The following is a 26,504-nucleotide window of genomic DNA, read 5'->3' on the forward strand; positions in this document are numbered from 1 at the left end:
TTAACTTCTTATAATCTGTATGTATTTTAAGGATTGAGTTGTGATCTGAAAAGGGCATGGAGTTAAGGAGAACTTTCTTATTTTTGTGTTTAGTTCTTGAGATATGAATATTTTGTCTATTTTTGTTTGAATACCAAATCTATGATCTTGGTCAGAGAATAATAATTAGTTACTCTCTTTATATCTGTGTCAATTAGATTTAAACTTTCACACCATTTTTTAAGAGCTTCTCCTGTGGAAATAATACGTAAGCTTCTTTTGTTAGTGGTCTCTGAATTGTCCAAAATGCAGTTGAAATCCCCTCCTATCAGAGTTCCCTTAGAAACTCTAGTAATTAGGTCTATATGTTTTCTAACTGTCCCAACCCCAATACCTGGAAACCAATATTCATCTGCTAATGTCCAAGCTCTATTGTTATATTTTACTATTACAATAGCCAAAAGTCCTTCCTTGTCTTCATGTTTGTAAATGATCTGAGGCATGGTGACATTTTTCTCCATAAGATTAATGCTCCCCTAGTTTTTTTCTTATATGAAGAGTGAGATAATAATATATATTCATTCGGGTTCCATGTGTAAGTATCTTTTGTTTTGAAGTGGGTTTCTTGAAGAAATACTACTTGTACTTTAATTTCATGTATCTTAATAAGCTTGATCTTTTCCTTGGATTATTTAAACTATTGGTGTTTAAGGACAATATAGTTAAGTCCATTCCTATTAATTAACTTTATATAGTAAAGGATAAATATGAATCGTGGAGTAAACCCTCCTCCTAATGCAAATAACGTAGTAACAGCAATGATATAACCAAGCACGGAGGAGAGAACACTGCTAGGAGCTGTATTAAAATACTTCAGAGGCACATATGGAATCCAACAAACTTAAGATTAAAATACGAGATTTTTATTTGTTAGAGTAAGCGCTTTCACCTACTAGGCTTCTTCAGACTCACACAATACATCACTTCATCAAATTTAAATAACTTCTCAGGCGGGAAATCTAGTGTTTCCACCTGATTCAATTATTGTCAACACCCAACTTAATTAATAAAAACATAGAGCATCATAAAATGCATATAAAATAAACATAAAGCCTAAGAACTATTCATGTGATATATACACAACATATGACACTATTTAGGAACTATTTAGGAACAAGAACGAAGGATTAAAATGACACATTTGGAAAAGTGGATGTGACAAATGTAACAAGAAATGAAAAAGATGAAAAGCAACATGAAAATTGATAATCACATGCAATATAGTATATGAAAGATAAAAACTATTCCTGAAGTGTATATAATATATAAACACTGTGTAAAAACTGTTTAAAAACGAGATCAAAATATTACAATAATGGGCATGTAAAATGAAGGTATAAAGCAGAAGTACAATTCATAATGTATGACAAGAATCTCTGACATAAAATATGGAGCAACATTGGAATTAATAATCACATATGGAACACTGTAACTACTTCCACAATATAGCCCCTTATGCCTGACCTTAGACAAACAATAAATAAATAAATAAATAAATGAATAAGATGAAAAAAATATATAAGGAAAAAGTACCTGTTAATAAGCTTTTAACCTTCTCATCCTTAAAAATGGTTTGACGGATAATTTAGCGTTAAGTCCTGGGGGTACATCTGATCTCAATTTCATTATCCACATATTTTCTCTACTTTCTGTATGTGTCTTAATATCTCCTCCTCTCATGTTCACATTCAATTGTTCTATAATCCTAAAAGTGAAGGTATGTGTTGAGTCAAATTCAAGAACATGCCTGGCCAATGCATTACTTTTGTGCATCATTCTAATACTGTACAAATGTTCACGTATCCTGTCTTTCAAATGCCTATTGGTCTTCCCTATATAGAAGGAAGTGCATTTTGAGCAGGTGGCCAGATAAACAATATTACTGGACATGCAATCTCCATTGACTTTAAGAAAATATTTCCACTGAGTAACAGGATGTACAAATATAGTATCGGTATCAATAAATGAACAAAAACTACAACCACCACAACTATAAGTACCCCTGGGAATTGTGGAAATACCTTTATCCAATGTATGTCTGTCACATAATAATTTCTTAAGACTTTTCTTGTTCTTATATCTAAAATGTGGAGTGTCACCTAACATTTCTCTAACTTGTGTGTCAACAGTTAAGACATTCCAATGAGACTTGACCACATCTTTAATTCTCCATACATCATTGGTATAAAAAATTGAAAAAGCTTCCTTGCAAGGGATGGAGTGACTAGAGCTAGATATAGTAACTGGCTGATTGATGCTTGTTCTTTCATCAGAAAAATAAGGAGCTGCTGTACCTGTTCTCAAGTCATGAGCACTCTTAAAACCTTTCAAAATGTCATCATGCTCATAGCATCTTTGTAAGAGTCTTTGATGAAGGTTGTCTAAATCTTGTTCAAAACCTAAGTTACTCGGATTATATCTAGAGGCCCTCATCGCCTGCCCCTTGATAACATTATTGTAAATGTACTGTGGATGCATGCTAGAACGATGCAAAAGTGTATTAATATGACATGGTTTCCTAAAAACACCCATATTAATCAACCCACTGGGTAGTTTCTCAAAGACATCTAAGAACGGAATCCTTGTTGTTGAAATTTCAAAACTAAATTTAAGATAACTCGTACTAGAGTTCAGTTGTTCTATAAACTCATACAGTACGTTTGTGGAGCCTCTCCAGAGAAAGAAGAGGTCGTCCACAAAACGTCTGTAGAATATGACATGTTCAACAAAGGCAGGCAACTGATGCATAAATAGGTGCTCCCACTCCGCCATAAACAGGTTGGCGTAGCTGTTGGCACAGGAGGTGCCCATAGCTACGCCATCCTTCTGCAGAAAGCATTTCCCCTCAAAGCAGAAAATATTATTGTATAAAACCAATTCCAAAAGAGAAATCAACAACATGATTTTGGACTCAGACATGTCAGATACTCTTTTCAGATGTTGGCCTAACATTTCAATGCCTACAGAGTTAGGAATCACAGTAAATAGAGATTTCACATCCATTGTTAAGAAAGTCAACTCTGTATTATCTGTTCTCATTTTAAGGCAGTCATAAAGATCAGTCAAAAACTATCTTGTGTCTTTCAAAATAAACATGTTATTGTCTACAATAGGTCTTAAATTGCTTTCTATAAATATAGAGGATGGTTCTGTGATCCACCCCCTACCTGCAACAATAGGCCGCAGGGGAGGATTAAATGGATCTTTATGTATTTTAGGAAGTCCACTTATCAAAGGAATAAGAGGCGTGGGGACATCCAAAAATAAGAATAACTTATTATCAATCATAGTACTGTTTAACAATCCTAATAAGAAAGAGTGTACCCTGTGTGTAAAAATCTTAACCATATCAGTATCTAATGGTTGATAAAACCGTACTTCACCAAGCATATGTAACATCCTGTCCACATAATCATTAGTCCCCATTATTACAATACCCTCTCCCTTATCAGCAGGTCTAATGGATATAGTCGAATCTTGTGATAGATTTTTAAGGGCAAGATGTTCCTTAAAAGTCAAATTGTACTTAGTGTACATGCGTCCTTGATTACTATCTCTCATTTTATACAAATCATCTTCCACAAGTTTACTGAAAGCTGATAATAGTGGGTGTAATGGTGGGGTAAAAACACTGGGGCGCTGGAAGATTTTATAGTCATTGTTGAATAATGTAATTGACCTATAATAGTTGCATTGTAAAGGATCTTTATTTTCTTTTATGATGGGTGTAATTAGGGAGTATCTGCATGATGGTGGCATTGTGTTTTGTGATTGTATTTCATTCAAAGTTTTATGAAATAATGATATTACTGAGGATGGAAATATCTTATACAATTTATTAATTATTCCAGTAATTCCCAGTGCCTTATTACTTTTGCTTTCCTTGACTTTTTTAGTAATCTCTTTTAGAGATATTTGTTTTTGAATATCCAATTTTAATTTTTCTGGTATTACTTTTCATTTTGCTAGATTTAACTCTAAGTTTGATAGATTAAGTTGGTGTGAGTCATCTTTGTAATGATCAGTGAAGTGGTATTTAAAGGCATCCAATATATCACTTTTATCTGAAACTTTTTTGTTATTTTGTTTTCCCTTCATGTATGACATTTGTGATATTGTTTTAAATAGATTGTCTTTTAATTATAACTGCTAGATTGTGCATGTGTTTGGGCGATACAGTATATGAGTTAAGTTTTCATTTTTCTACTGCTAATTAATTAATTTTATGAGTTAGAATTTCATTATATATTTTGTTTAGTTCTTTTTTTTTTATAGGTTCATTGATATTAAGTTCTGTGATTTGTTTTTGGATGTTGTGTAATTCTGATTCCCATTCCTTTGTTTTATTTTTATACCATGAAAGGATTTTTCCATTCAAGTAAGCTTTCAAGGTATCCCATAAGTTTATTATATTTGATTCATTAGTATAATGTATATCTAAGAAGAGTTTTATTTCTGAATCTAGCCAAGGTTTGAATTATTTTAATTTTGTGATATAAGCTGGAATTCTTGTCATAAAGATTAACTTCTTATAATTTGTATGTATTTTAAGGATTGAGTTGTGATCTGAAAAGGGCATGGAGTTAAGGAGAACTTTCTTATTTTTGTGTTTAGTTCTTGAGATATGAATATTTTGTCTATTTTTGTTTGAATACCAAATCTATGATCTTGGTCAGAGAATAATAATTAGTTACTCTCTTTATATCTGTGTCAATTAGATTTAAACTTTCACACCATTTTTTAAGAGCTTCTCCTGTGGAAATAATACGTAAGCTTCTTTTGTTAGTGGTCTCTGAATTGTCCAAAATGCAGTTGAAATCCCCTCCTATCAGAGTTCCCTTAGAAACTCTAGTAATTAGGTCTATATGTTTTCTAACTGTCCCAACCCCAATACCTGGAAACCAATATTCATCTGCTAATGTCCAAGCTCTATTGTTATATTTTACTATTACAATAGCCAAAAGTCCTTCCTTGTCTTCATGTTTGTAAATGATCTGAGGCATGGTGACATTTTTCTCCATAAGATTAATGCTCCCCTAGTTTTTTTCTTATATGAAGAGTGAGATAATAATATATATTCATTCGGGTTCCATGTGTAAGTATCTTTTGTTTTGAAGTGGGTTTCTTGAAGAAATACTACTTGTACTTTAATTTCATGTATCTTAATAAGCTTGATCTTTTCCTTGGATTATTTAAACTATTGGTGTTTAAGGACAGTATAGTTAAGTCCATTCCTATTAATTAACTTTATATAGTATTTGTGATGCAAAATATATTTGTAATGCCTTATAATATACAGATTGTGTAACATCTCTGTTGATGTTCTTTGTTGTGATCAGATTATCTTTTTTGGATGAAAAACATAAATTATAACTTGGTTCAGGCCAATAAAGGAAAGAAAAATAGATATTTCAAGATTAAGTACATAGTATCATATAATCAAACATTTTGATAAGCACTTTGCTAAACATGAAGTGATATACACTTCAAATCTGATAGATGAAAAAAATCTATCAGATTGACTTTCATATCTACCAACAAGTAAAAAGAGAAAATTGCCCCATTTGAGCTCCAATATGAAATTTTTTCTTTTTTTTTAACTGGAGATTTGTTGGATTCAAATAAGAGAAACAACATTCAATTATTTATGTAACATTATCTAAAGTTAAGTGTACACAAAGTATGGAAATCATATATCTTCTAAAAATAGTTTTTAACATATACTATTGTTTTTTTGTAATGTAGTTTAAACTTTGCTTAAGCTTTCTTTCAGCATGTAACAATCTTTTTATTAACAGTTACATATTCATAAGATGAAATTCTAACCATCTTTTAATAAATGTTGTGCTATGTACAAGTGTAACAACTATGAGATTATTTGGAAATCATTTATCTAGTATTTCTTGCATCTTGTGTATGAAATATTATCAATTCTAATAGAGAATAATACCAGTCAAGCATAAACAAAGTGAAGCAATTCATTTGTTACTTTTACAGATAAAATTATAGACCAGTGAAAAGTTTTTAAATAACACAATGTTGGTTCAAAGCATTATGTGAACTAACAACTTATTACTTCCTTCTTATGTTATTCTTATTTTCCATTTTCATTTTCTATTGAATTATGCATACCAAAACTTAAGTCAATGTGAATTTGTAGTTGTAAATTAACCATAAATCTACTGCAACTTAAAATTAATGACATCTTAGTAACATTTACTATCATGTCAGTCTTCATGTTATTAATAAGTATTTGGTTATGAAAAGAAAGCACATCTCTGAGCCTCGATTACTATATATCTAGCTGTCTCCCTTTTACCAATTTAAATATTAACAGGGTAGACAGTACCATGGCTTTTATAGTAATTTCTTAGTACAGTCCTCTTCTCTTAGGGAACTATACATTTCTTACTGGGTAATTACATAATAGTTTTGATGAAAGGGTCTTCTTCTAACAGTCTGTATTTAAGACAATGTTCATATTTATAAGTATACATTTATATTCAAAAAAGTCTCCATAGCATGAACAGCCCAGGTTTCTCAATGTTATTTTCCAACGTCTGTGTACTTAACATAACTTTGACTATGCATCTTAATTTAAAAAAACTTCTATGGTATTACATTGTTCAAACATTTTTGTTCAGAATGATTCATCATAAATTTGTAGATTGTAAGAGGAATGCAATTCCCTTTTAGATCTCTAATCTTCTTATAATGTATAAAATTAAACAATGTGCTAGACATATTCTAGTCAACCCTTTATATACTGACTTTTAAACACTTTAAGCATGAATGATAAGATAATCTCATGCATATATTAATTTCTGTTGAATGTAGTTTCTGAATTACTACTTATTCTATTGTTCTAATCATGAGCATGACCAGTTATCAAATCGAACTGCATTGACATTAAACAGTAGGGTCTATCATTGTACAGATCCCCATCAGTGTTTTGTCTATTAGTGTACAAACGTTCATTCATTTTTCTTATGTTTGTGTGTTTTTATATACTTTAATGCCCTCATAGATCAAAACAATATCGGCTTCATAAAGATACTGGAGGCATAGCATTAAGTTTTATAGTAAGATAGACCAGCTGTGCTTTTATTTTATTTAGTTTGAGGAGTTTCATCAATGGCCATGTTTATTTCTTTAGTTCTAGCACTCTTACAAAGTGGTCATTGTCAAATCTAATCTGAGTTTGTTTGTATGTTAAGGGACTTGTCCTCCAGACTGATTTTAGTACAAGTTTTTTATACAGATATGACAGGAATTTTACCACAATTGATCTTGGAAGTGTTTTAGGTGAAGAGGGCTGTGGTTTTCCTATGGCTCTGTGAGCTCTCTCTATTCCATTTGATAGTCCCTCCTTTAAGTCAAGTATTTCATGTAGCCAAGAGTTTAGAAAGGTTATGATGTCCTCCCCTTCAGTTTTCTCTGGAAGTCCAATGATTCTTATGTTTATTCTCCTTTCCCTTGTCTCCAGATCATCCATTTTGTTAGTTAGCCAGTTATTTTGATGTAGAAAGAATTATGTCTGATTTTCCTCTCCCTTGAGTCTCCCATCTATGTCATTCAGTGAAGTTTCCATGTCGAGGATTTGATTTTCTTGTTGCTGTAATATTTCCGTAAGGGCATCAGTTTGTTTTTGAAAATTTTCCTTGAGATGTTACAAATTGTTTATAAATCTATCCATTTTCAAGGACAGTTCATATAGTGTGGAAAACATCAGTTGGATCTCCTTCTTCCGAGTAGTTTCTATGTGACAGTATTCTGAGCTGGCCATTTCCATACAGTTGTAATGATCTCCAATTTATTTTGACAGGAAAAACTCAAAAAAATTTCTTGAAATTTGGTAAGGTTGTAGTTTGGAAGTTCCTTGATAAAGTTTTGCTGTTTCTATTTGATGAAGTTAATATTTTCCTGTTTTCTACTATAGTTTTATGGAGCTCTAAAAAGATGCTATCAGTTGACCATCTAGGGTCTGCCCCCAGCCCCAAGCCTTTTGTCTTTGACTAGACCTCTGAGAAGTAGATGCCAAACATTATAGGTTCATAGGTAGGTACTAGGCTATTGGCCCCTAGGGCCTATATAAGCCTAGCCAAAAGGTACCATGGCTTTCACCATCTAAGAAAATTATTTTTCTGTGCCCCTGTTGAGTAGAGCCACAGAAGTGATCCCCGGGGTGAATTTCCTATCTCCCATCCAATCATCAAGATTTTTCTTTAAGAGTACTAATGAGGAGCTTTGTTTGATATAGATAGGTAGTTTGTTCCAGAGTATGGGAAGTCTCTGGGACAGGAATCTATCCCTCCAGCATGTTCTGTTTATTGTGGTGACAAGGTTTAGGTCCCTAGGGTGTGTAGCACGGATGAATTGGGATTTATGTATGTGGAGCATGTCCAACAGCTCTGGTTTTTACATAGCTTTGTATGTTAAGCAGAGATCGCCTCTGAGTATGTGATATGCGATGGAGTAAAGCTGGAGTTTTTTGAGACGGTCTGTGTAGAGGATCTGTTTGAGGCCAGTAATCATCTTTGTGAGGTATTTCTGTGGCCTTTCCAGTTGTTGTAGATGTCTTGTGAGGTACATACCAAAAGAGGCATTGTACTCTAGAGTCTATAATGGGTCTAATGAGTGATGTGTAGAGGGGAACAATGACCTCTTTTTTCCTGGGGGTCCCAGCACAGATCCCTGAGGAACACAACTAGTTACAGGTCTGCTGGAGGAGGAGGGACCTATTTTGACCTTGTGTGTCTTATCAGTGAGTCAGTTGGCCACCCACCTGATGAAATAGGGATTTACTCCAAGTTGTGTTAGCTTTTCAATGATGCCAGAGTAGGGGATTGTGTCCCGATTCATGTGTCAAGTACTCCTTTATGAGAGGATTTCTAGTCTAATGTTTCAGGGTATAGGTTGCACTGTTACAAACCTAAATGTGATATAGGCTTCCAACACAATCCCTCATTGGCAAATATTGTGCAAGTTAGAGAATATTAAGGTAAGTAATTACATTATTAGATGGACTGAAAACTGTTTAAGCAGGAGACTACACTCTGAAGTAATAACTTTAGAGTCTATACTTCTCAATTTTGTGTTTTCTGACATGCCAACATTTGCTTTGTTTTGGCTGTGTAACTACACAGATTGCAAAACTGAAGCAATAACTGAAAATGACACATACCTATGCTACTTAAGTTATTATCTGGAGCAAATAAAAATGGTTGGAAGACAAGGGACGGAAGATTAATACCTAGAAATATAAAACTGTTCCACTTAGTATAACAATGTCTGCATCTTTTAGTATGGGAAGTGGAAAGTTATCAATACATGAAAATACAAAGCATCTAGCAACCACAACTGGAAAAGGATTATATTTTATCATTTATTAATTGATATTTGATTACTGGGAAAGTCCAACTGATAGGTCCCTGATTTCAGTGGAAGCCCAGGAAGAAAAGCTCCAAAGTATTGAAAAAAAACATGTTAACAGCAATAATTTTACAAAATTCAAAAATAATACAGATACATCAACAGTTTAAATAATTCTACCAAATTATGCATGACATAAATACATTTGTTCCTAGGTATATACTAGGCTAAAAACCAGAAGGCCCTTTATAAGCATGTGTTAAGAATAGATATTTATATAACAATGATTTAATTGTATCTAGTTTATACAGAAATTAAAGGTAAGTTAGTATATTAAAAACAGGAATTGCAATATGAATTTAGATAAAAAAAAAACAGTTGCAGCATATTTAGGAAGATAGCCAGGGGAGAGAAATTGATGTAATGAAGTGACTGTAGTAGGGAAAGTATTAAGGTGGAAGGTATGAATATGTACTTGCTCTATTTATGGCTTTAGTTTATATCTTAAGACTGAGTAAGAACAGAGGCATATTTTGGCTAGAACGTATTTCAGAATGGTTTTAAAGGACTGGAGAGAGGGCACTGACCTGATGCATACAGGTAAGGATTTCCAAGCTTCAGCTACATGGTATGCATACATACCATGCCCAGTACATTTGATAGGTGTTTGGACAGAGATGAGTTTTTGGTCATTGAATCATAATGACCAATTGGAAACATAGTTGTGCAGAATAGTATTTAGTGCTGCACAAGCAGATAGATGCTGGATAATTGCACAGGTGGTAAGAAGTTGCGTATATCATACCTGATAGGTAGCTCTATCTAATTGAGGGTTTTAGTGCCACGTAGTGGTGGTTTCTGAAATAGGTATGAGCCACAAATATATCAATTTTATTATAGCACTGTAAAAGTTTAACTTTTTGTAATGCCTGGAAGTTAGTATGGGAGAGCCATAAAATAGTGATGGGAGGATGTAAGTGGCAATTATAGTTTTACATGCATTGGTGAGAAACTTTTTGGATCTATCAAGCATCGCTAATTTTGGTGAGTTTTTATGCAATGTTGTTCATAGGTAAGTACTAGGCTATCTGGCCGAGGGTATCTATAAGCCTAGCCAGAATGTGTTAGCTTTTGCCGCCCCATAGATTAGCTCCCTGTGCCTCGTCCAGCAGAACCACTGTAGTGATCCCGGGTAAATTTTCTGTTTCTCATCCACTCATCAAGGTTTCTCTTGAAGAGTGTCAGTGAGGAGCTCTGCTTAATGTAGATTGGAATCCTGTTCTAAAGCATGGGGAGTCTCTGGGACAGGAATCTATCCCTCCAGCACGTCCTATTTATCATTGTGGTGAGCTTTAGATCCCTAGCGCCTGTGGCTCTTGGGGATTTGTTTTTTTTTAAGGTGGAGCATGTCCATCAATCCTGGGTTGGACATGGCCTTGTATGGCAGGCAGAGATAGTACAGTTGTGTACACTTACCATAAATGTAGATGTTTGAATGTATTCACTGTTGCAGTCATTACATTTGGGGTAATCGGCTGGCAGGTTGCCCTCAGTCAGTCTGAATAACAAAGTCTTGGGTCCTGCGTCAGTTGCTGTCTCCTCTTCCATGACGTCAGGTCATCAGGGGTATAAAAAATGCAGCCGATGCCATTTAATTCAGTTTTTCTTGCCCCAGATGTCAGGTGCCCCCCAAATGGGGAGCAAATATATATATATATATATATATATATATATATATATATATATATATATAAACATAAATATATGTAAATGCACTTTTAGCAACATAAACTTTACCTTCATCTAAAAGCAAATACACAACAAAGGCTTTAGAACATAGTTAAGGAAAGAGAAGTTATAGAAAAGGGGGATGGAGGGTGGGTAACCCGGACTGCAACAGTGAATACACTCGAACATATACATTTATGGTAAGTGTACACAACTGTACTATGTTCTTCGTGTTTCATTTTTGCAGTCATTACATTTGGGTAGAATCCCAAAGCTATGGATGGGAGGATGGAAGTAAATAGCATTAGGAGTGGCTATAAGGCCCTGCAGAACTGCAGTGGCAAAGCTTGCCCTGGATTTGGAGAAGAGAGGCAAATGATAATGCTTTGTGAAGGTATGAACAGAGCTCCAAGTAGCAGCTTCTAAAATGTCTTTGGTTGGTACTCCTCTGAGAAAAGCTGCTGAGGTAGAGGCAGCCCTGACGGAATGTGACATGATCCCCTTGGGCACAGGTTTACCATGGTGCAAGTAGCAGAAATGAATGCATTGGCTTATCCACTTAAAAACAGTCTGCTTTCATATAGCCTTCCCCTCTGATCCTGCAGCAAATGCCACCAGTAGTTGCTCAGACTTTCTTAGAGATTTGGTCCTGTTTAAGTAGAATCTTAGTTGTCTGTGTACACCCAATGAATGCAAAATCTGCTCCCCCTAGTTCTGTGGATTTGGGTAAAATGTTGGCAAGTGAATTGTTTGGTTAAGAGCCACACTGGATACCACCTTAGGCATAAAAGAAGGATTGGTCCTGAGGGACACCCTGTCTGGGTAAAATGTAATAAAAGGCTCCACAGCCATGAGAGCCTGTAGTTCTGAAATCCTTCTTGCTGAAGTGATTGCCAAGAGGAAAGCTGTTTTCCAAGATAAAAATGTTATATCCGCAGTAGCTGCTGGTTCAAAAGGAGGCAGGGTGAGTTTTTCCAGCACAATATTGAGGTCCCATGCAGGAGTTGGTGATCTTCTGGGAGGCCTTAAATTTCTGGCCCCTCTAAGATACTGTTTAAGCAGAGGATGAGAAAAGAGGGGAGGCTCCGTGTTGTAATGAGCCAAGATAGCAGAGGCATGGATTTTAATTGAAGAAAAAGATAAGCCCTTGTCAAGCATCTCAGCCAAATATTGTAAAATCTGAGGGATATTGGGCTTTGCTGTGTCTGTTCCTTGTGCTTGGTTACAAGCACAGAATCTCTTCCATTTATCAGCATAAGATTTTCTAGTACTAGGCCTTCTGGCTTCCACAATGACATCCATCACAGATTTACTGAGAAGTGTTGTTTGAATAATTAAATGATCAGCCATGCTGCAAGGTTCAGAGTTTGGAGCTGAATGTGCAGAATTTGTTTGTTCTGCTGAGACAGTAGATGAGGTATTTGAGGCAAGTACCAAGGAGGGAGTTGAGACATATTCCTTAGAATTGGGTACCAGTGCTGGCGAGGCCAGTCCAGAGCAATTAGGATCATTTTTGGTTTTACCTGTCTGACCTTTAGTAAGACCTTGGAGAGAAGAGGCAGAGGGGGAAAGGCATAGACTGATAGGTTTTTCCAACTGAAGGATAGGGCATCCACTTTCCATGCTTGTCTGTGATAAGTCCTTGTGCAGAATTTGTCCAGTTGATAATTTTGGGGAGATGCAAATAGATCTATGTCTGGGTTCCCCCTTTTCTGTGTTAACATGCTAAAGATTTGTGGATCCAGTTTCCACTCGTGCGGGTCCATAAGATCTCTGCTTAGGTCGTCTGCCAGAGTATTTTGTTTTCCTGGCAGGAATTGAGCTTGAAGATGTATTTAGTAAGTCAAAGCTGTGTTCCACAATGCCATGGCTCATCTGCAAAGGGGGTAGGAATGTGTACCCTCCTGCTTGTTTATCTACCACATAACCGTGGTGTTGTCTGTCCTTATCAGTAGTTGTTCTGGAAGTCCTTGAAGGCTGTCAGAGCATTCTGAACAGCTAGCATCTCTTTCTGGTTAATACGCAGATGCATTTGTTTTGGGCTCCATTTGCCCTGAATGCATCTCCCTGCCAGGTGGGCCTGCCATGCATAGTCTGATGCATCTGTACTTAGGGTTTGGGTGGCAGAGACTAGAGTGAATGACAGTCCCTTGTTTTGGTGACATGTCTCTACCCACCAAAGAAACTCCTGTTGTAGGCAGGGAATGAGAGGAATCATTGTTTCCAGACTGTGACAATGTTGGCTCCATAAACTTTTTAGGTACATTGAAGTTTCCTCATATGCAGTCTCGCATATGGAATTAGTAGAATGCAGGATGCCATGGACCCCAAAGCCTGCAGAATTTGTCTTGCAGATAACTGGGTTTTTGTTGCCATTTGTTTGAAGTATGCTGTCAGTTGCCTTTGTCTGGCATAAGGTAAGCCATCTTGGCAGTTGTATTCAACCTTGCACTCAGGAATGTAATTATTTGAGAGGGTACCAGTTGGGATTTCCTTTCATTTATTGTGTACCCTAGGTATGTTAGAACCCTTTTTACAAATGCCAGATGTTGAAGAAGAGTGTCCTTGTTCTCTGCTTTAATGAGACAGTCATCCAGGTAAGGATAAATTTGTATGCTTCTTTGTCTGCAGAATGCAATTACTGGTGCCAGACACTTTGTAAAGACCCTGGGCAAAGTAGATAAGCCAAAGGGCAGTGCAGAGAATTGGTAATGCAAAAAACCTGCCTTGAAGCAGAGGTATCTTCTGCATGATTCCCTTATTGGGATATGCAGGTATGCCTCTTTTAAGCCTAGAGTCACTAACCAAGCATTCCTGCCCAGCATAGGCAGTAGCTGTTGTAAAGTCAGCATTTTGAATTTTGAAATGTCCAGGTATGTGTTCAAAATCGATAAGTCCAATATTGGAGACCAGGCATTGTCTTTTCTGGGTACCAGGAACAGTCTTGAATAAAAACCTTGTCCTTTTTCCTGTTCTGGTACTGGTTGAATAGCCCCCATATCCATGAGGGACACAACTTGTTTCTGAGCCTCTGCCCACTGATTTTGTGGCAGATCTGGCCAACCTCTTGGAACTGGCAATGTATGGAAATGAAATCTGTACTCCTGGGATACTATGTTTAATACCCACTTATCCTAGGTAATTAACTGCCAATTTTGAGCATGAAGTGCTAATTTCCCCCCATGGGGGCTGCCAAAAGATAAGTGCTTGGTGAAGGGAGAGGGAAGTCATTGAGACTGCTTACTGTAGGGTTGTGCTTTGTTTCCTCCAGATTTGGAGGTGGAGGCACCCCATTACTTTGACCTGTAAGAACCTTGTGATTGGTACATAGAGCCTTTTGAGCACCTGGATTTGTCTTGAGAGGCTCTGTTGGACACAGGAAAGGACCAATTTTTAGTAGGCCAGTGCCTACTGAACCTGGGTGGCTGCACTTGTAAGAAATCTTTTACAGTTTGCATAGATTTAGCTTTGTCTTCCATATTCTTTAAAACCTCTTCTGCCTTATTACCAAACAGAGTATCATGCCGCAAGGGGGCATTCAGCAATTTAGCTTTAACATGATCAGGCAGATTTTGCTCTTTGAGCCAGGCTTGACTTCTAATCACAGATCCAGTCACTGCGGCCCTCCAAAAGGCCTCCAAGGAATAAAAAAACACATTGCAAAGTATGCTTTCCAACCTGTTCTGCTGAATGCAATAATTCCTGTCATTCTTTATTTTCCACACAATCAGAAATCAACATAATTTTCTGTTTCAATAAACCCATAATATGCTGCTGATATTTAAGCATATGAAACTGACAGTTTAAGGCCCTAAATGCCAAGGTTGCAGACATATAAACCTTCTTTCCCCATCTGTCCATCACCCTGGAATCTCTATCAGAGGGGGTAGGATTTTTGGCTGTAGAGGCCTTTACACCTATGGGACCCTGTGAGAGTCTCAGGATCAGCAGCAGGATTTTTGAAAATAAATTTGTGGAAGTCAGGAACCCTGTAATATCCGTCTGGCTTACTAGGAGCCAGAGGACCAGAATCAGGAGCCATGCTTGATTCGAAAAACACATCATCAACAATGTCTAATACAGGAGTTATTGCCAAAGGCCTATGCTGAGGAAGAAGAAGGAAATGCCTAAGCCTCTTTTTTGATTCAGAGAAATCCTGACTCTCCCAGTGAAAATGTTCCCTTAAAGTATGCGAGGTTTCCCCAAAAGAGTAATCCTCAGGAGGAGATGCAAATGGGATGGATTCTTTTGCATCAGAATCCTCATAGGGTGGAATAGAAAATTCCCGATCAGAAGAGGAATCAGAAGAAATGGAAACCTGATCTGAAGATTCATAATCAGTTCCTTGCCTAGGCCTCTTAGTGGGAGGGGTTGGGATCCCCTGATCAAGGTAATTAAGTCCTCAGCCATTTTGATCATCTGTTTTTTAGGCATAGGGCCCTGAGCACATGGCTGATGCGTTAGTGTTTTAGACATAAAATATGTTTTTGATCTTGTTTTTGAGGCTGGCATCGGTTTTATATAAAAATGTTCAGGCCTAAAAACACCCTCAGAAGCCGGTGCCTGCTCAGTGGTTCTGGACCCATCCAAGGTAGAGACATCCGCAGGTTCAATACTCTGAGAATCTCGTGGCATACTGGACTCCACATGGGTCTCGGTAGAGGCCTGTGACTCAAAAGTAGCTGGTATCAGGGGCTGCGAAAGTACCTCACTGAGTACCGGCGAACCAGTGACTGGCTTAGGAGAAGTTTTGTCATCGGTTTTGGACCTCAACGGTCTGTCTCTGTCTTTTTCTTTGTGTTTTTTGTGAACTCCGGTAGTCGGATTGCTAACCGACGACATTTCAGGGTAATTAAATCTTGATCCAAAATATTTAGAAGCAAAAATATACCGACGCTTAATAGTGCATTAGTTAAATCTAGCACAAAACCGACAGCAAGGTAAATTATGATCTGGGCCTTGGCAAGGAATACAGTACAAATGAAAATCCTTATGAGGTATTTGCTTCCTACAAGTAATGCAATTATTAACTTTTACTGACATCGGTAAGGAGCAAGAAAAAGTTTCCCCAACTGGGTACTTAGCTTTAGTTGAGGACTTCGGTTCTGAAACTCGAATGCAAAAATTTCAGGAGTCAGCCGACCGGCACTTGCGAACTGCTTCTGCTTCGGGCACCGCGCAGCAAGAAAGACTGAATAAAATGGCGTCGGCTGCATGTTTTATACCCCTGATGACCTGACGTCATGGAAGAGGAGACAGCAACTGATGCAGGACCCAAGACTTTGTTATTCAGGCCGACTGAGGGCAACCTGCCAGTAGATTACCCCAAATGTAGTGACTGCAACAGTGAAACGCGAAGAACATCACCTCTGAGTAAGCAGTATGCAACCGAGTACAGTTGGAGTTTCTTCAGTGGGGCTGCATATGGCATATGTTTGAGGCCAGTAATCCTCTTGGTGAGGTACTTCTGTGGTCTTTTCAGCTGTTGCAGGTGTCTTGTAAGGTACATCCCAAATGGGGCATTGTACTCTATGATGGCTCTGATGAGTACAGGGGCACAATAACCTCTTTTGCTCTAGATGCAAACCCTTTTGTGATAGCTGGGCCACATAGAAGGATTTTCTAACCACCTTGGCAATATGATTATCAAAGGAGAGTTTACTATTTACTTGGGTCCCCAGATCCCTTATTACATTTTCTGTATTTAGGGAACTACCACATATGTGGTAGTTTGTGGGTACTTTGTTTTTTCCAAAGGGGATGACTATGCACTTTTTGGAATTTAGCTTGAAGCCATGATTTTGACACTAGGTATCCATCTCAGTGAGACCCTTCTGGAGGATGTCTGTATCAGCTGAAGAGTCAATTATGACCCCCAGTTTGCAGTCGCCTGCGAATTTGGTCAGCCATAGTCCTCCTGTGCTTGCCTATACCTCTGAGAATTATATGCCGAACAGGAGAGGTCCCAGGACTGAGCCCTGGGGGGCGCCACTTGTAACTGGTTTAGAGTCGGACCTAGAGCCTGCAACTCTCACCATGTGGGTTCTATCCATGAGGCAATTGGCAATCCATCTAGTGACATAGGGGTTTATGTTCAGGCTGGTGAGCTTGTCTAATACCAGAATGGGGAATGGTGTCGAAAGCCTTTGCAAGGTCTAGGTAGGCTGTGTGGACCTCCTTTCCCTCGTCTCAAAGAAGTCCACCAGGTTTAGGAGGCATGATCTGCTCTTAACAAAGCCAAACTGGGTAGGGTCCAATGTTTGAAGGTTCCCAATGTTTCTGTTAATGAATTCCATGATGATGCGCTCCATAGCCTTGCAGACCAGGCTAGTCGGGCTTATAGGGTGATAGTTCCCGGGGTCTGTTGTGGCACCACCTTTGTGGAGAGGGATAACTGTTGCTGTGTGCCACTCTATGGGTACATAGCCTATAGAGAGGCTGAGTTTGACCAGTGTGTTTAGGTGAGGGGTTAGTTCATTTTGGAGCTCATGTAAGACACAGCCTGGGTCACCATCTGGTCCCATTGAAGCTGTATTTTTGGCTTTGGATAGGGCTGTTTTAACCTGTGTCAGTGATTGCCGGGGCATTGCATTCTTCTGATATGGTTATGGGCCATTTAGGGGGTGAGATGGGGGTGAAGTTTGCACTAAACCTGTCTGCTAGAATGTTGGCTATGGGCCCTTTAGGGGGTGAGATGGGGATGAAGTTTGCACTAAACCTGTCTGCTAGAATGTTGGCAATATCAGTCAGTTCAGTGTATTTTGTGTCATTCCTCACTAACTCAGAGCAAATCTGAAAGTTTCCATATAGGTTCTTGCCATAGCTAAAGAACTTCTTGTGGTTATCTTTGGAGTCCTTGCAATTTTTCTTTCGAAGCTTGCCTTGTTTGATTTTATGAGGAATCGTAGTTTCTTGCTGATACTGATCAGGGATGTATACTCTTTTCTGCACTAGTTTCCTCCTCCTATTGTATAGCTTGTTTATGACAGGGGTCCACCAGACTGGTTTCCTTTTCTTGGAGGAGTAAGTCTCGGTTTTGCTTGGGATAGCACAATCCATTCATTCTTGCAGGTGCTCATACAGTGCCTTTGTAAGGGATTCAGCAGCTTGGACAGCATTGTCCTTTAGCATGGGGGCTGTGAACCTTTTCACCTCGGTCTTAAGTAATGTGAAGTTTGCTTTTGAAAATTTTTTCACGGTGGTTTCCTTGATTGGATGTGGGGGCGGAATGTGAATATCCAGAGTGATTAGTCTATGGTCTGATCTAACCAGTGAGGGTTTGACCTCCAGTGTAGAACACCGGTCGCCCATGTTGGTGATGACATGGTCCAATATGTCACCTCTGGTGGGGGTGTTGACCAGTTGATCCAGGGCGTTCGAGTTTATAAATTCTAGGAAGCATTGGGCAAGTGAGTTAGTACTTGAGTAGTTCTCCCAGTTTATGTTTGGATAATTAAAATCACCCAATATTAGGGCATTTGGTAGGACCTTCATATTTTCCAGTGTCTCCAGAAACACGGAATGGGGTTCCTTGGTCATGGTGGATGATCTGTAGCAAGCTACAATTTGAATTGCAGTTTTGCTCGCTGTTAGTTGCACATGGATGATCTCTGAGGCATTGTGCTGTGCCACTTACCTGGAGGTGTGGGTGTACTTGATGAATATAGATACACCCCCACCGTTTGTGTTTCAGTCCGGGTTCTGTGGCTGAAAAGTATGGTACGAGTTATAGCTTGGTAGTGCTGAGGTGCTCTCTGGAGCCTTAAACCAGGTTTCTGTTACTGCACATATGTCGATGTTCTCCATACTGAGGAGTGCCTCGAGTGCATGCATTTTGAGGTTTAGACTTCTGGAGTTGAGTAGCATTACCCTCAGGCTTTTGGCTACTTGTGCTATTTAAGGCGGTGGGTTTGTCTTTTGAGCCTTGCCTAAAAAAGGCACTATGGGGGTGGCAAAAGCCTTGGTCAGTATTCGAAAGTCTAAGGGTGACAGGTGCAAGCCATCTCTTGTGAAGCAACGTGGCTTATCAAGCATGTCATGCCAGGTGGACAGATACTGGATCCCCTTTGAATGACACCAGAAACTTAGCCATTTGTTGAAATTGATCATTTTTTCTTTATACTGTGGCATCATTCTTGGTGAGGCAGGATGCTACTCAGGGTCAGGGTCATACCAGCCTGGGCTACGTGATCAGAGAGCTCTTTCGTTGTCTCTTTTCATGTAGTCCATGGAGGTACATCTCAAGTCATTCACATCAACATGGACAATGACAGAGTCATATTTGTACTTTTTCTGGAGTGACCTGAGTGCTTGTGTTATGTGGCGGATACTGGCACCCAACAGGCAGCTAACTGTAACCTTCTCCTTGTCCAGCCTAGTTAGTGGGACTTCAGTGTGCCTGACTACAGAGTTGCCTATCACTAGTGTGTTGAGTATGTTATTTTGCCTTAAGGGCTTTGATTGCGTGGCACACTGATTATGTGAAGTATGTGTTTCATGGTTTGTGATGGGGTGTGTATATATCATTCACTCCAATGGAGCTCAGGAAGTTTGCACTGTAACTTCCAATGGGCAGAACCTAAGCCTTTTGACAGAATCAAATTATGTCCTCACATTTCAAACAAATATTCATATCTCTGGAATCACAGGGATTATGAAAGAAGTATAAATGCAAAGTCATCAGCACAACCTGTTTTTATAGTGGTAGTATTATTTAGGTTCTATATAAGTCACAGTAAACACAGAAACAATTACATTGGTAATATTTTGTAAACAAATTACAATATCTCAGTCACCACTCCAGGTACATACATACTGTTTACAACATTTTATTCATCTTGCTGAGAGCTTTCATTTGAGGCCAAGGAATTTTGTCAGTGTTACTTGGTTGCTGAGATAATTAGAAAAATGTGGAAAGTATATCTATATAAATTAATATAATGAAAACAGTTAATATCTAGTTACATGCACTAGACAGAGGTTAAATATTAATGCAGTTGAGTTGGATATTATGTAAGCTTTAACAAGAAATCTTTTAAAACTTTGTACACAGCATGGTTTGGGAATTATTGATGCAAATATGAACAAGCAATATTTGATGCCTAGGAGGAGTCAGTGGGAATCAACTGCAGACGCCCCTGGAGGCATCACTCAGATGTAACGAGATATGCAGATCAAATTTAAGATTCTCATTTACTATCATCTGTAATAAATCATTAGAGATATAAATGTATTTTTTTTGTGTGTGTGATGGGGTAGAGCACTAGTTGAGAGTTACGAAGCCATGTTTCAGTGGCTGTTAAAGCTTCCCGAGTATTTTTTGGGGGGAAGATGTGCCAGGATTGTCAGATATGCATAACAGTGCAAAGCCATCTGTATATTGCATTAAGGAGGCCTGATGTGTTGACAGTATTAGTGAGAATGTAAAAGAGCAGGGGATCATGGATAGAGAACTGTGGTACATCAGTAGGGATTGTGAGAGATGGAGGAAGGGTGGAGTGCCACTTTACTGACTGATTCTATTGATACCTTTTAAATCATAAAAGGGTGAGCTGAGATAAACCTAGTGAGGATATCTGAAGTAAAGGTTTGTTGTGACAAACTGTGTTGAAGGTTTTAGACAAGTGTAGCAATAAGGAGAATCATTTACCATTATCTCAAGCTTTACTGACAGTATCCTATAGTACTGTCACTACACTTCTAACCTTTATAGACAGACAGAAGCTGTTTTGTGTGGGGATACAGGAGTTATTCCTGTATGAAACAGGTTAGGAACTGATTTTTAATACATTTTTCAAGTATTTTGGAAAAGGGGACAAAATTGCTATAGGTCTAAACTTAGTAATGTCTGATGAATGTCCTCCTTTGTGTAGAGGGATAATGTGTGATTTTTTACACAGAAAGAAAACACAGGATTCCTGGATGAACCTACCTATAAGGATTGAGACAAGATAAACAATGCTATTGACTGCTATTTTAAGGTACTCATTTAGAAAATCATGAGTTAAAATAGAGCATGGTTTGAGTTTAAAAGTAGTTTTATTTAGGTTGTAGGCACAGGTCTAAATGTAAAAGTGGATATAGTGATATGTAGCTTTTAGGCAGGGTAGAGATTGGATAATGTAAATCCTTGGTTATGGATGCCATACTATCTATAAAAAGAATAAATGAATTCTATTGCAGTTTTGAGTGGTGAGTTACTGGTAGAGGGGTTGTTAGGGTTGCATTTCTGGCCAGGATGTAACATTTCTTTAATGGCACAGATTTTTTTCAGCCTCATGTTTACTGTTGTTCAGAAAGTTGTTATAGTATAGTTTTTCCTTCATTTATTTGCTTTTTAGTACAGTTGTGGAGCATTATAAAGTTTTTGAGATATTGTGGTGCTATATATTTTTTGCCTTTCTTTCCTAACATGTTTAAAAATTATACAATGGATATTAGATAAACATAAATGACTAAAAGTTGGTCTAATCACAAGCATATCTCTCAACCTCTTAGAGCAAGAAATTAGGACAAAGCCATAATCATAAGTGGGACAAAGGCCCAAACATAGTGATATTTTTTAAACATTGTTCTTACAAACTTAGAAAGTTGATAAACTAACAGGTTCTGCATTAGCATTAATTTTCTTAAAGATACTAAGTCTGTAACCCAAATGTCTGTCATTATTTTCAAGCTTCAGCACTGAATAATTTACCAATACTATGCCAGAAAACCAACATTTAAAAAAATGGACTAAAAATATGGAGCCAAAATCTGGACATTCTGCAAAAATCTATACAATTGAGTGGTATGATCATAAGTGCAACAACGAGTGATAAAGTTAGGATGACTATATTAAGTCAATTACTTGTAATCGGAGTATAAGATGGCCTTTTATAGTATGACAATGACAGAAGTGTCTGTCTTAGAAAATGTACAATAACATTAAGTCAAACAAAAGCTGTACAGATCTGAATTATCAGAGAATGAAGAAATTAAATTTATACAATTTAGCCTATATATGACTCACAGGAAAGTTGATCCTAGCCTTTAGGGCTGTGGGTAACCCAACACTAAAAACATGCTTGATTTAACATACATAATTTCATTACAAAAGAAACAGAAGTTGACTATTTAAACTATCGCTGAATAAAAAAAAAGAGGCGGCTCTTTTATCATAAACAATACCAAAAGTATGGAATAAATTTACTGTGAAATTAGGTGTGGAAACATTAAATACTTTGAAAGCATATATTATACATTTGTATCAGAAAAGAGTATCTGGATTAATGGACTCTGCATTACTTGAGTGTTGTTTGACTTAACTTCAGCGTAATTTGAAACATATAGGTCTTTAGCAGTAGTACTTATTTGCAGTATGGCTGTACTATAGTTATGGAGTAATTGCGTGGTTCAGTGACATGCAAAACTTCCATAAAAAAAAGGCCATTAGCAACCTATTTGCATGTAATAAATGAAACACCTAAAAGCAGTTAAAAAACTGCATTAACTGGGCCTGAAAATGCCCACAGTGCTGTTATATAGGCAACTACAACACGCATACTTTCAGATTATACACACCATCACAAAGGCAACCAGTCTCTCACACACACGCACACACAGTGATATAGCCAGAATCATGCTTCAACACAAATACACACACATGCAGCATTGGTCTGATTACATGTTGCAACATTAACATACCCACTGCTGCTATAGAGAGCACTTGGTATACGCCACAAAATGCAATGTTCAGTCCTCACTGCTCTTCTCTACAATAGTATATTAAAACTGTTTTTTTGAATTGCACAACTGTTCTATTCTAAACACAGTGCATGTTTTCAAAGCAGACCACATGTCTAACATTAGCCATAGTGTATATGCATGCAGTATTATCAAGCAGACCACGGAAGGACTATTAACAAGATGCTTCACAATGATAGAATTTGAATACCTTCTTTACACAATGCATAGAAACATCAGATAATGTAGTCTGTTAATGAAATAAATACCTTTATGAAAATTTTGGATGGATCTATTTCAACTAACTTGCATTGAAAACTGTTTCAGTTATGGACATATGTCACCCTAAAGATATCATGAAAGGTATATCTAAACCACTACGGTTAAATGTATGGGAATAATTTCTTTGGAATAACTTCATAAGTAAATTATCTAACTACATCTATATATCTGTATCTGTCTAAATATATATCTAATTGGTGTGTATGTATATCTGTCTATCTATCTATATATATATATATATATATATATATATATATATATATATATATATATATATATAGCTAGATACAGATATATGTGTGGATGTGAATATATTACAACAAACATGCATGTGTGTGTGTGTGTGTGTGTGTGTGTGTGTGTGCAGAAATATATATATATATATATATATATATATATATATATATATATATATATATATATATAATTTATTTATTTAACATTTCTTTACCAGGAAAGTCTGACTAGAACAGAGCCCATTTTCAGAGGAGGCCCAAGGAGAAATGCTTCAGAGTCATGTATTTCGAATGTGGGAGGAAACTAGAGGACCTAGAGAAAACCCACCCTATATATATATATATATATATATATATATATATATATATATATATATATATATATATATATATATATATATATATATATATATATATATATATATATATATATATATATATATATAGATATATATATATATATAAAGAATATATATATAAAATGGGTTCCATAAACTAGATCAAATTTTCACTAATTCGAAATAGTGCATGGAATGCTCAATCCAGCGAAAGTGCACTTACACGAAGTTCAGTATAATGAACGGGTGTTGTACTGAACTTCCGTGCAGTGCTCACGGACCTTAGGGTTAAGGCATGGGTCACAGTAAGGGGATAGCTTTACTAACTATCCCCTTATCCTAACCAGTGCCCTAATCCTAAGGTCCGTGACTATCACACCATAGTTGAGGACATAGCTTGTTTTTTATGTCCTCCACTGTGCTGTGGTGTTTTTGGTGAAGTGCACTTACGCAAAAGTTCACTTTCGTTAAAGTGAACTTTCGCATAAGTGAGGCTTCCTATTACAAGTTCGAAGTAGTGAACTTTCGTTCTTGTAATAGGAATCCATATAATATATATATATATATATATATATATATATATATATATATATATATATATATATATATATATGGGTCACTGTCACAATGTCGAAACACAGTTTATCGAAAATGTGTTTCGGCAGACACAATTTAGCGAAAGTGCATTTTATCGAAAATGCAATTTTGCTAAATGGGGAGTGGGAAATTAAAGAAAGTGTGGAGTTTGCATGCACCATTAGTTGTAAATCAACAATTAACAATTAAGAAAGCTATCGCAGACATTGTGGTACAGTGGGGATAAGGGAATATTCCCTTTTACCCACTGTAGTGTAATCTCAGAGTAGTAGGGGGGTGCATAACACTGTTGAATGTTGTTTTTTTTTTTTTTTATGTTGATTTCTTTAGTGAAAGTGCATAGTCGACAATATGCACTTTCGCTAAAGTGTATTATCGGAAACATAATTCGATGGTTTGTGTTTTCAATAATACAAGTGACCCATAATATATATATATATATATATATATATATATATATATATGTATATATACACACACACACACACACATATATATAGATAGATACAGATATAGACACGCACACACAGCAACAATCACAACTTGATGAATGCATATTGTTTCTGTACATTCAAAACTTCCTAGCACCACAAGCAGTAACACCATGGAGACCCCACAGGGGATACCCAAACTGGTTAAGTTTAAATATTTCATATTGACTGTGGTAGTACATGCTAGTGAGGACATTCTTTTATTTGTATATGTGTACATACAGATACAACACTTGAACGTTTTTGAAGTAGTTAACTGTAAATGTAAAGTGCCCTACAATAATTAGACATAATTGAGTTGTGATCTAGGAAATTATTGGGTAGTGAAAAATATAATGTAGATGGAGTCTATGCTTTGCAGTTGTGCCATAATTGTACAACACTTCACGCTTTACAGTCTTTATATTTTCATTCAAAAACCGAGATAACACTGTGGTTAAACATGTAATGATGCTGTTTGCATTTGAAATTAAGATGGTGGACCTCTTCTTGGGGGCATGTCCCCCCCCACACACACTGTAAACAACTGTTTATCATTAGAATTATGTATTATCTGAAAGCTAGATTTCCTTGGACCAAAGTACATATTTAACTGATCTTGTGGCAGAAAGAAGCATTAATGAAAAACTTTTTGTGCTCCATTTAAATGTCATTGATTTGGGCAAGGCAATTAGTTGGATATAGAATAGATTTCCAATTAACACCAAATAATACATTTTTAAGTATCATAGGAGGATATAAAAAAGATTTTTTAAAGCACAGGACTGTAGTAGTTGACAAAACATATTCAATATTGTGAGAGTGTAATGAAGAATTGCAGATGTAAATTTTATAATTACTCTCTGTGCAAGTTCATGAAGGAAGGAAAGGAGGAAATAAGGTACAGTTGTGCAAAATGTTACCATAACAGTAGATGTCCGTCCCTCACTGCTGCAGTATTCTTAAAATATGGGCTTCCCTGTCATGAAAGCCCGACTTCCAGCCAGTCTACCAAAGATTCTTGTTGCTTTAAAGGTACGCTGAACATCAGCCAAATGCTCCTTTCATAGGGTAGGGCATAAAGATGATGTTCAGGCCTACTACAGTCAGAAACACCAGTCCGATGAAGCCAAGAGGTGATCTGTATATCCATGAGGCAAAGGACTAGGGTGAAGGAGGTAGGGAGGGAGAAAATACTACAGCAGTGAAGGCAAGGACATCTACATTTATGGTAAGTTTTACACAACTGTACTATGACACTCCATTCACTGCTGCAGTATTCTTAACATACTGGAGTGTGCCAAAGCTGAAGGCAAAACTAGAGAGGGGGGAGAAGCAGAAGAGTCCTCTAAAAGCCATGAAGAATGGCACTAGCAAAACATTCCCTAGCTCTAGAGATACCATCCAACTTATAGTGCTTGGTAAAAGTATGCACAGAGGTTCAGGTAGCTGCTTCAAGAATAGAATTAGTATCAAAGCCCTTGAAAAAAACACCAAAAGATGTCATACCTCTAGTAGAAAGAGCCTTGACTAAAGAGGGAAGGTTCCTGTCATGAAAAGTGTAACAAAAAGAAATAGCCTTAGAAATCCAAGAATAAATATTTTGCTTGAATTCAGCAAGTCCCAAAGATCTAGGATGAAAAGAAACAACTGATCAGAATTTATAATGGCCTTAGTCTTATTTGAATAAATCTTCAGTTGCCTATGCAGGTCCAAAG

The sequence above is a fragment of the Protopterus annectens genome, chromosome 9.part0, assembly GCF_019279795.1.
Source record: "Protopterus annectens isolate FY-2018-M chromosome 9.part0, PAN1.0, whole genome shotgun sequence".
Classification (NCBI taxonomy): Eukaryota; Metazoa; Chordata; order Ceratodontiformes; family Protopteridae; genus Protopterus; species Protopterus annectens.